The sequence below is a fragment of the Kogia breviceps genome, chromosome X (genome assembly GCF_026419965.1).
Source record: "Kogia breviceps isolate mKogBre1 chromosome X, mKogBre1 haplotype 1, whole genome shotgun sequence".
Taxonomy (NCBI): Eukaryota; Metazoa; Chordata; class Mammalia; order Artiodactyla; family Physeteridae; genus Kogia; species Kogia breviceps.
The window spans coordinates 35,172,298-35,180,174 of record NC_081330.1 but is presented as its reverse complement, the minus strand read 5'-3'; the positions used below and the strand labels follow the sequence as shown (position 1 = coordinate 35,180,174).

The 7,877-nt window shown below is 45.7% G+C and overlaps 1 protein-coding gene across 7 annotated transcripts in view; it reads left to right on the top strand.

Annotated features, from left to right (window-relative positions):
- Nucleotides 1-490: 490 nt before the first annotated feature.
- The window catches only part of PAK3 (p21 (RAC1) activated kinase 3), a 291,786-nt gene continuing 284,399 nt past the window's right edge, over nucleotides 491-7,877 (top strand). For 3 of the 7 annotated variants that reach the window (XM_067024190.1, XM_067024191.1, XM_067024186.1), the window contains exon 1: nucleotides 501-847. The gene's annotated coding sequence lies outside the window, so the exon portion shown is untranslated. Of the gene's footprint in view, nucleotides 848-7,877 lie in introns of all 7 variants that reach the window. The other 4 variants (XM_067024198.1, XM_067024197.1, XM_059050301.2 and 1 more) reach the window with 3 other exon arrangements.

The following is a 7,877-nucleotide window of genomic DNA, read 5'->3' as shown; positions in this document are numbered from 1 at the left end:
GTAACTTTGGTTACAAGCACAGAGATTTTGCAATGGAATGAGAGACAGGAGAAAAGACAGAACTCAGAACCTGTATGAAATTATGGGTACCTCAACTCGTGAAAGTAAATCCCAAGGTAGAACAGCAATTGCCCTCTGGGGAGTCCAGACAGCACTGAGCATAGTACGAACAGCTCACTCAGTAGGATGTGATGGTGACTGTCCTTGGTCTCTTGGTCTCTTTCTATTCTCCTTAGCTATAGGTTTCCCAAAGATATGTGTGGATGCAATTTACCAGGGCCCAGAAGGAAGACTGAAGGTAGGGATGTGTTCATTGATGGCAGGCCTGGCGCCCTCGTCCTGAACCCCTTCTTGCCCATCTTGCTACCTCACCGCCAACCCCCATCCCCTGGCCGGCATAGTCAGGCTTGGGAGACTGAAAGGGTTTCACTTCCGCCTGGCTGCAGGAACCACAAGTTCCAGACTAGGTCGGAATTGGAATAATCACAGTCAAAATACACCCAGATGCTCTTACACACCCAGACGCGCGCGCATCGCCGGGCCATGGGGCGCACGTGAGCCCACGCCCCGCGCACCCAGCCCTGCCCCTCGCCAGAGCATCCTCAGCAGCTGCCACAGAAGCCTCCGCCGCCTCTTCCTCCTCCTCCACCACCACCTCCTCCTCCTCCTCCTCCTCCTCCTCCGGCCGCCGCCTCCGCTGCTGCTGTGCCTCCTGTCCCCTCTCGTTCTCCTTCCTCTCCCAGTTCCTGCCCCTCCTCCCCTCCCTTGGCGCCTGCTGCCCGGCGGTGAAGGGCCGAACCCTCAGCCGCGGCTCCCCTTCGCTCGGGCCAGTAAGAGGCTGGAACAGGTCTGTGTCGGGGGCGCTTTGTTGCAGGCTGTTGGAGCGCCAGTGGCTCCAAGAGCCGTTAGGAGGGCATGGGGCGGACGGGAGGGTAGATTATTTCTCAGTTTGGGGTCATTTTCTATGAATAGATGGGGTGCGGTGGGGTGGGAAGGCAGCTCGGTCCCTTTGCCAGTTCGCCGTCCCTGTAGCTTCATGGCGAGATAGCTCGGAAGCTGCCCGGACTCCTGCCCCCGCCCACCCCTAAAGCTCTCTTTCTTTTCGCCCCCGCTCCCCGCATCCACTTCCCAGAGCTGAGCTTTCTCTTGTCTGGGAGCTCATGGATGGGGGAGGGGAGAGATGGATGGAGTCGATCCAGCGGGGCACCTGGGTGCATGGGGCTTTGTTGCGTACAACAAAACCAGTCCCCACCAGCTTCCAGTTCCAGGCTAGGCTGCAGTCTGCCCGTAGAGTGGGGTGTGGGCCGGGCAGTCTAGGGAAGTGAGGGAATGTGAGGGGGCACTCCCGTGTGTGACTGGGCACACAGGAATGCAGATGTGGGAGATGGTGCAGGCTTTATGTGGGATTCAGTGAGTGCGAGTTGGAGTGTGGTGTGTGTGTGTGTGTGTGTGTGTGTGTGTGTGCACCCGCGCCATGGGGCTGGGCTACTCCTGGCATTACATGTCCTTGGGTATCATCCCATGCCAAGCCAGATTGCAGTAACACGCAGGCCGATCAGGTCCAACCTGTTCTGCCCATGTCGGAAGGGTGATGATGGTTTCAAAGTGATGGAAAGCCCCCAGCTGGGGCTGTTGCTTAGGACATTCTGGATGTGGAATTTCTAGCCACATTGGCCAGGTCCTACTGGACATCATTATTGTTGCCCCAAGGGTGCCCAACTTTCTTGGCAGGCTTCTCTCTCTCAGCCAATGAGGATACAAAGCTCTTACAGTGATCTCTGCAGCAACTGCCCCCCTCCTAACTTCCTCACCCCACCCCTTTAATTAGTGGATCCTCATGTCTTCTTTACCGCAGTTATGTTAGTGGTGGGTTAGGTTGTAGCTGTATGTTTGGAGAAAAAGGGGCATACTGAAAGCACTATGTCTTAGTTGTGAATTTGGTTGAGAGTTTTTTGTTGTTCTTGACCCATAAGGTGTGAATTGGCATGCTCTTTTTTTTTTTTTTAATCAAAGAGAGACGATATCAATAGAATGAACAGAACCGGTAAGCCTCCTCTTTGACATTTTAATGTATGGTTTGAATAAAGCATTTTTCAGCGTTCAAAAATGTACAGTTAAGGACAGTGATCATTCAGTCAAGTAACTGGCATTTATTAAACACCTACTATGTGCCAGTAGTGTTAGGTATTGGAAGTATAGCAATGAATAAATGAATAAAACATCATCTCAGCTCTCAGGGAGTGCATAGTGTGGTAGGCAAGAGAGAATGTGTAAACAGATCATTACAGTAGAGTTTGACAAGGGCCGGGCAGGGTACTGTGAGAGCATGGAAGAGGTATGCCTGGCTGGAGGAGGGGGAATGATCAAGGAAGTCTTCACAGGGGAAGTGACATTTGAGTGAGTCTTGAAGAATTAATTCACCACATGGCTAAGTTGAAGGGACAGCATATATAAAGGCAGAGGGGTTGTAGTTAAGTAAAACTGCACGGAGTCCTCGGAAGTGTTACTGTCACATTCTCAACAAACTCAGGATGAATCTCCCTGGACTGGGATGGTGATTAATGGTGAATCAAAAAGGAGCCAGTATTGCAGGCTGATAGGATCAGAACACATCCCCATTTTAAAAAATGTCTAGCTTATTTATTAATATTAGTGTGTTTTGCTTTAAGCAAATCTGATATGTGTTAAGTATGGATTTATAAGGCAAACGAACGAGGTGGACAGGATTCACGTCGCAGAATTTGTTGCTGTACAAAAGGATTCATAATCAAACCATCTTAAATAACAGTGCCCCTGTGACCTTTACAGTGAATATTTTTACCAAAAATCCATTTACACAGAATTGTTCGCATAGCCAATGGATGGATACAGAAAGGTATACTTGCATTACATTTACTTTTTGCACACAAATTTACCAATTTCAGTGGAAGCATTTTCCCTCATGGTGTGGATGTTTAATAAGCACGAAAAGAAAACATGAGAATGTCAGTAGTAAATATTAAATCCATTGTCTGTGATCTTTCATCATTTGAATTGTATATAAAATACAAATTAATCAGGACAGGGTCTTCAGGGAGTTTCACATCTTAGGTACTTTTAGTAGTGTCACTGGTAATTAATAATAGCCCAAGATTTCTGTGCTGTGTGTTAGTTCTGAAATGGATATACAATGACTATTCTAATACTCATGCAGTGAAGCCAGAACAGGGGCATGTTCTCCCGTTTTGTTGTGTTGGCACTGATTGCACGGGCTGATGAATGGCACTGGAAATGAACCTAAGAGATGGATGATTTCTACTGGAAGTGCCTGGTGGGCACAAAATTCTGCTAGTTAAGAGTGGGGCTCTGAGGGTTTGGACCAGCATCCCGAGCATCTCCTCCCTTAAATGAAGACCAAAAAGAGCCCTGGATTCTATTAAAAAGGAGTGGCAGCAGACGTGGGTGAGTTTGAATTGGCTTCTTCCCTTCTGGCCAATGCCCTGCTGCAGAGGAAATGATGGCCTGGGGTCCTTTGGGCGCATCAAGCTCCTTTGTTCACTGGCTGTCAATACCAGAAGGTATCGGGCAGTAGCTCTAAGAAACACCTCCCACCCCCCAGCTTGGGCTGGAATGGAATTGACCTGTTGCTGTGCTAATACTCGGATTAGTCTACTGGCTAGGACAGTGCTTCCCAGTGTGGATTCCAAAAAAGACTAGTTCTATAGGATGTCAGAAGGTGTTTTACATACACACACACACACACACACACACACACACACACACAGAGTTTTGTGGTTAAGTTTACTTTGAGAAATTCTTGCTTAAACAAAAATGGTTTTGCTTATTGCAAGGCTTCTAAAAGCCTTTACTAGGCTAGGGTATATTGTGACTCTCCAGGAGAAGAGAATAAGCAGCATTTCCCAGATATATTTTCCCACAGAACCTGGCGTTCCAACAAGCATTTGGCTGGGCTGGTGTGGAGAAGAACATTCTTTGGGCAATGCTGGGCAAGAGCATTTTGTGCTGAGTTTGGAGGCTGTCAGTGTCTTGCTGGGTAAACTTGGATGACTTGCTTCAGCCCTCTAGGCTTTCCTTCCCCCATGTGTAAAATGAAGTTGATAATAATCATTGACTGTGATGGTGTGATGACAACTAAGATAATATCTGTGCAAGTATTTTGAGCTCCTTAGAAGAAAGGCTCTATATAAACTCAAGGTTATTATGAAAGGGAAGTGAAGAATTAAGGCAATTATCCTGATAGTTCCAGCCCCGATCCTGTTTTTCTGCTGCATTATTGGGCAGACTGCCTCAGTTCTCTGCTCTGCTTTGACTGCAAAGACCTATCCTCATTCAACCTTTAGTGACTCAGTTCTCTGGGCTTACTTCCTTTCACATCCTGGCAATTTCAGTGTGGCCTTTAATTTCCTGGTCCAGAGGTATCATCAGTACAGCCTCAAGAAAAGTCCCATCAATCTGAACACACCCTGCTGACCAGAAAACCCTGGAGGTGGGAATTAAATGTAGTTGGGAAGTTGCTTTTATCCTTCACACTCATCCTCTTGCAGAAGCAGTTCTAAAGGACCATCTTGGAAGCTGGCTGCTGCAGGGCTCATCTCCAGTGGCCCCAGTGGCCCATCTGGGCCAGAGTCCTGTTTGCAGGAGAGGTTTCTTGAGCACAGTTTCCGGGGTCCATTTTGCCACGAGGAAGCCGTGGCCATTAGAATAATGGAGTTCTTGAGGATTTACTGCTAATGATCATTGCAAACTGGGTTTGAGGTAGAGACTGATGTGAAGGCATTAGAGGTATAGTCTACAGTGCCCTGTACATGGACCAGCCATTCCCCACTTGAAAGCAGCAAGCTTCAGATGCAGTAGGAAGGATTTGGGTTTAGCCACAAGAGGAAACTATGTGACTTTAAGATGTGATACTGGACATTGAGAGTGAAGTCATTCTCTGTTCTGGAGGGCTGAGTGGAAATGCCTGTCCAGGAGGGCAGAGTCATAGTATGGTAGAGCTACAAGTGCCTTGTGAAGTTCATCTGGTGTGAATGTTCTGTTTGGATGAGGAAAATGAGGACCAGAGAAGTATAGTGTGCTGCCTAAGTCACACAGCTACCACATGATATAAGTCATCCCCAAAGCTAAAACTCAGATCTGCTGCCTCCCTGTGCTCTTTATACTAGACCTAGCTGTGTTTTTGTGTAGTTCAGGGGAGTGTGGATTGGCTCATTTAGTGGGACTTGGAGGTCATGTCCAGGCCTGAGTTGTGTAGGCTTTAGCAGAGGGACAGGTCTCTAGTGGAGCCCTCAAAGGCCATGCTTCCCCATATCTCTCAATCTCCATTCCTCTTGAGTGTACAGTTGTCTGATTCACCAAGCCTTGCGGCCAGCTGGAAACCTAAGGACTGGGTGTTCCGTCGAAATACTCAGTGGATGATTCAAGCATCCAAGTCCCTCTATCTCGGTCATTATTAACATTGTGTGGCCCAAGGACCTCCTTCAAAGCTTGATGAAAGCTACTGATGCACTCCCCAAAGAAGGGCCCACATCCATTAACACATGCATGTAATTTCACTGCCATCTGGGTCTCGGGCTCCAGCTCTGCTGGCTGTTGGTGTTGGTACACAGTCCAGGGTCACTTGTAGATGCTCCCTACATACTAACGATTCCCAGAGCTGGAATTGTCAACCTTACCTAGGAGGGAATTGGAAATACTGGGATGAGTCTTGTGCCAAAAAGACTAGGGGTGCAGGGTTGGTTAGAGTGGCACTTCTTTAGGATAAAAGAATGGGATTGAGTCCTGGACTTGAGGGAAAAACGAAAATGGAACTGAAACGAGCTGGCCATTTCCCTTTCTCCCAGCCTTATGAAAGAGATGGGGAGGAAAGGAGGCATGGCAGGAAGAATGGCAGGAGACTTGGAAGGATGGGAGAGGGAGATCGTTCTAGAAAGGGTGTCAATCATGCCACCATTGCAGGAAACGAAACTCTTCTAAAAGAAGTCAGCAACTCTTCCATTTCTTTCCAGCGTTTCTCGTCCTACTTCAACTTCTAAATAGCAAAAGCTCATGGCTTTGGGGATTAGAAATTGTCTTAGATGCTGGAACACATGTCCTTGAAGAGGACATTTTTAGAGGCTGGGAGTGGGAGCTGGACACTGTGGGGGAATGGCACAGCTTGCCTCACTTCTTGTTAAAAAAAGCATTTTTATGATCAAAATAATATATGCTCATGCTTGTAAAAATAGGAATATGAAGTAGAATGTTCCTGGCCTCTCCACCACTGATCCCCCACTATGTTCACAGCTTGGTTTGTGTCATTTTGTGTGTGTTTCTATGAATATTCATATATGTATTCATGTGCCTAAAATAATAATATAAGATGTGACCAAGACTACACATATTGTTCTACAACATGCTGTTCATTGAACTATATATCTGGAGGTCTTTGCCTGCCAGTACACTTCTAGCTAGTTCATTCTTTTTAACAGTTGCATAGTATTCTGTCATCTGGTTCTGACCTAATTTCTAATATGAGCTTTACTGAATTTTTGCATTCTTCCAAATTTTTACAAATTATTAAATATTGGTGCAGCCTACCTCTTTCTACGTGCATCTCTCCATACTGTCACCAGCGTTTTTGTCGTATAAATTCACAGTAGTGACCTTGCTGGTTCAAAGAGTTTGGTTTGCACACCTGTGATTTTTAGAGAGCCTGCCCAATTGCCCTCCAGGAAGGTGACAGTGACTTCCCTCCCCACCTGCCCACCCCATCCACATGTCCATTTCTCCATGCTCTTCCTCACCGATTTCAGTTATGTTGGTTGGTCCTTTCAATCTCTGACAATGTGATTGCTGAAAAAAATCTCCTTTTCCTTTGCATTTTTTTTGAGTACCAGCATCTTTTCCTATGTTTATAGTACATCTGCATTTCTTTTTCTGCGTTGCCATTTCATATCCTTTGCCTGTTTTTCTATTGGGTTGTTCTTTCTCACTGTGATAACTGGGATCTCTTTATATATTTTGAGTAGTAACAATTTAACGGTTATCTATGTTGCAAATATAGTAAGTAGTCTATTGTTTATCTTTTGACTTTGATTTTAGTGTTTTTCATTGCACAGAAATGTTTACGATTTAAAAAAAAATAACCATTGTCACTCTATTCCTTTATGAGCACTTCAACAATGCCACAATGAATGTCCTTGGACTATATTATATGTGTTTGGCTCCTTATTTCCTTCAGATAAATTCCTAGGACTGGATTTGTTTAATTTTTCTTTTTCTAGATATTTCCAAATTGCCCTCTAAAGTGCTGGGTTTTTTTTTTTTTAACCAGTTTACACTCCAACTGCAGTGTATAAAAGTATACTTTACTCCTCCTCTTGATGTCTTCTGATAATTCAGGTTTTGCTTCTTAAATCAAGTGCTAGGCAGAAACTCATATTTGGCACCATAAAAGGCTGTGGGCAGAAATCCCTAACTGCACGTGAAATGCATGTAATACACGTTTCACCTTCAATTATTTAAGCAAACATGGTTTTTAAATTCATTTCCAACTAGAACTGTGTCGAAAGCATTTTCCAACACCAAGTCCCTCTAAATTCACTGTGAAATGAATGGCTCTTTAGGGTCATTTCTGCTGGCAGCAGCCGCAGCAGCAGACAATGGCAAATGAACTTTAGAGATGTACCTTGTAAGACACTTGGAACAAAGCTACTGCTGCATCTTCACTAAACTCTGAGGTCAGCTAGGTTGGTTCCAGAATTTTCCAGAGGCTGAGTGCTGAGTAGGAGTTAGCTTCTATCCAACTTGCCTTCCTGCAAAGAGGACAAGTCTGAGGCCCTCCCATGAGGAGTTATTCTAATGGAAATAAACAGGGATGTCACCCTCTGCAAAGGGTA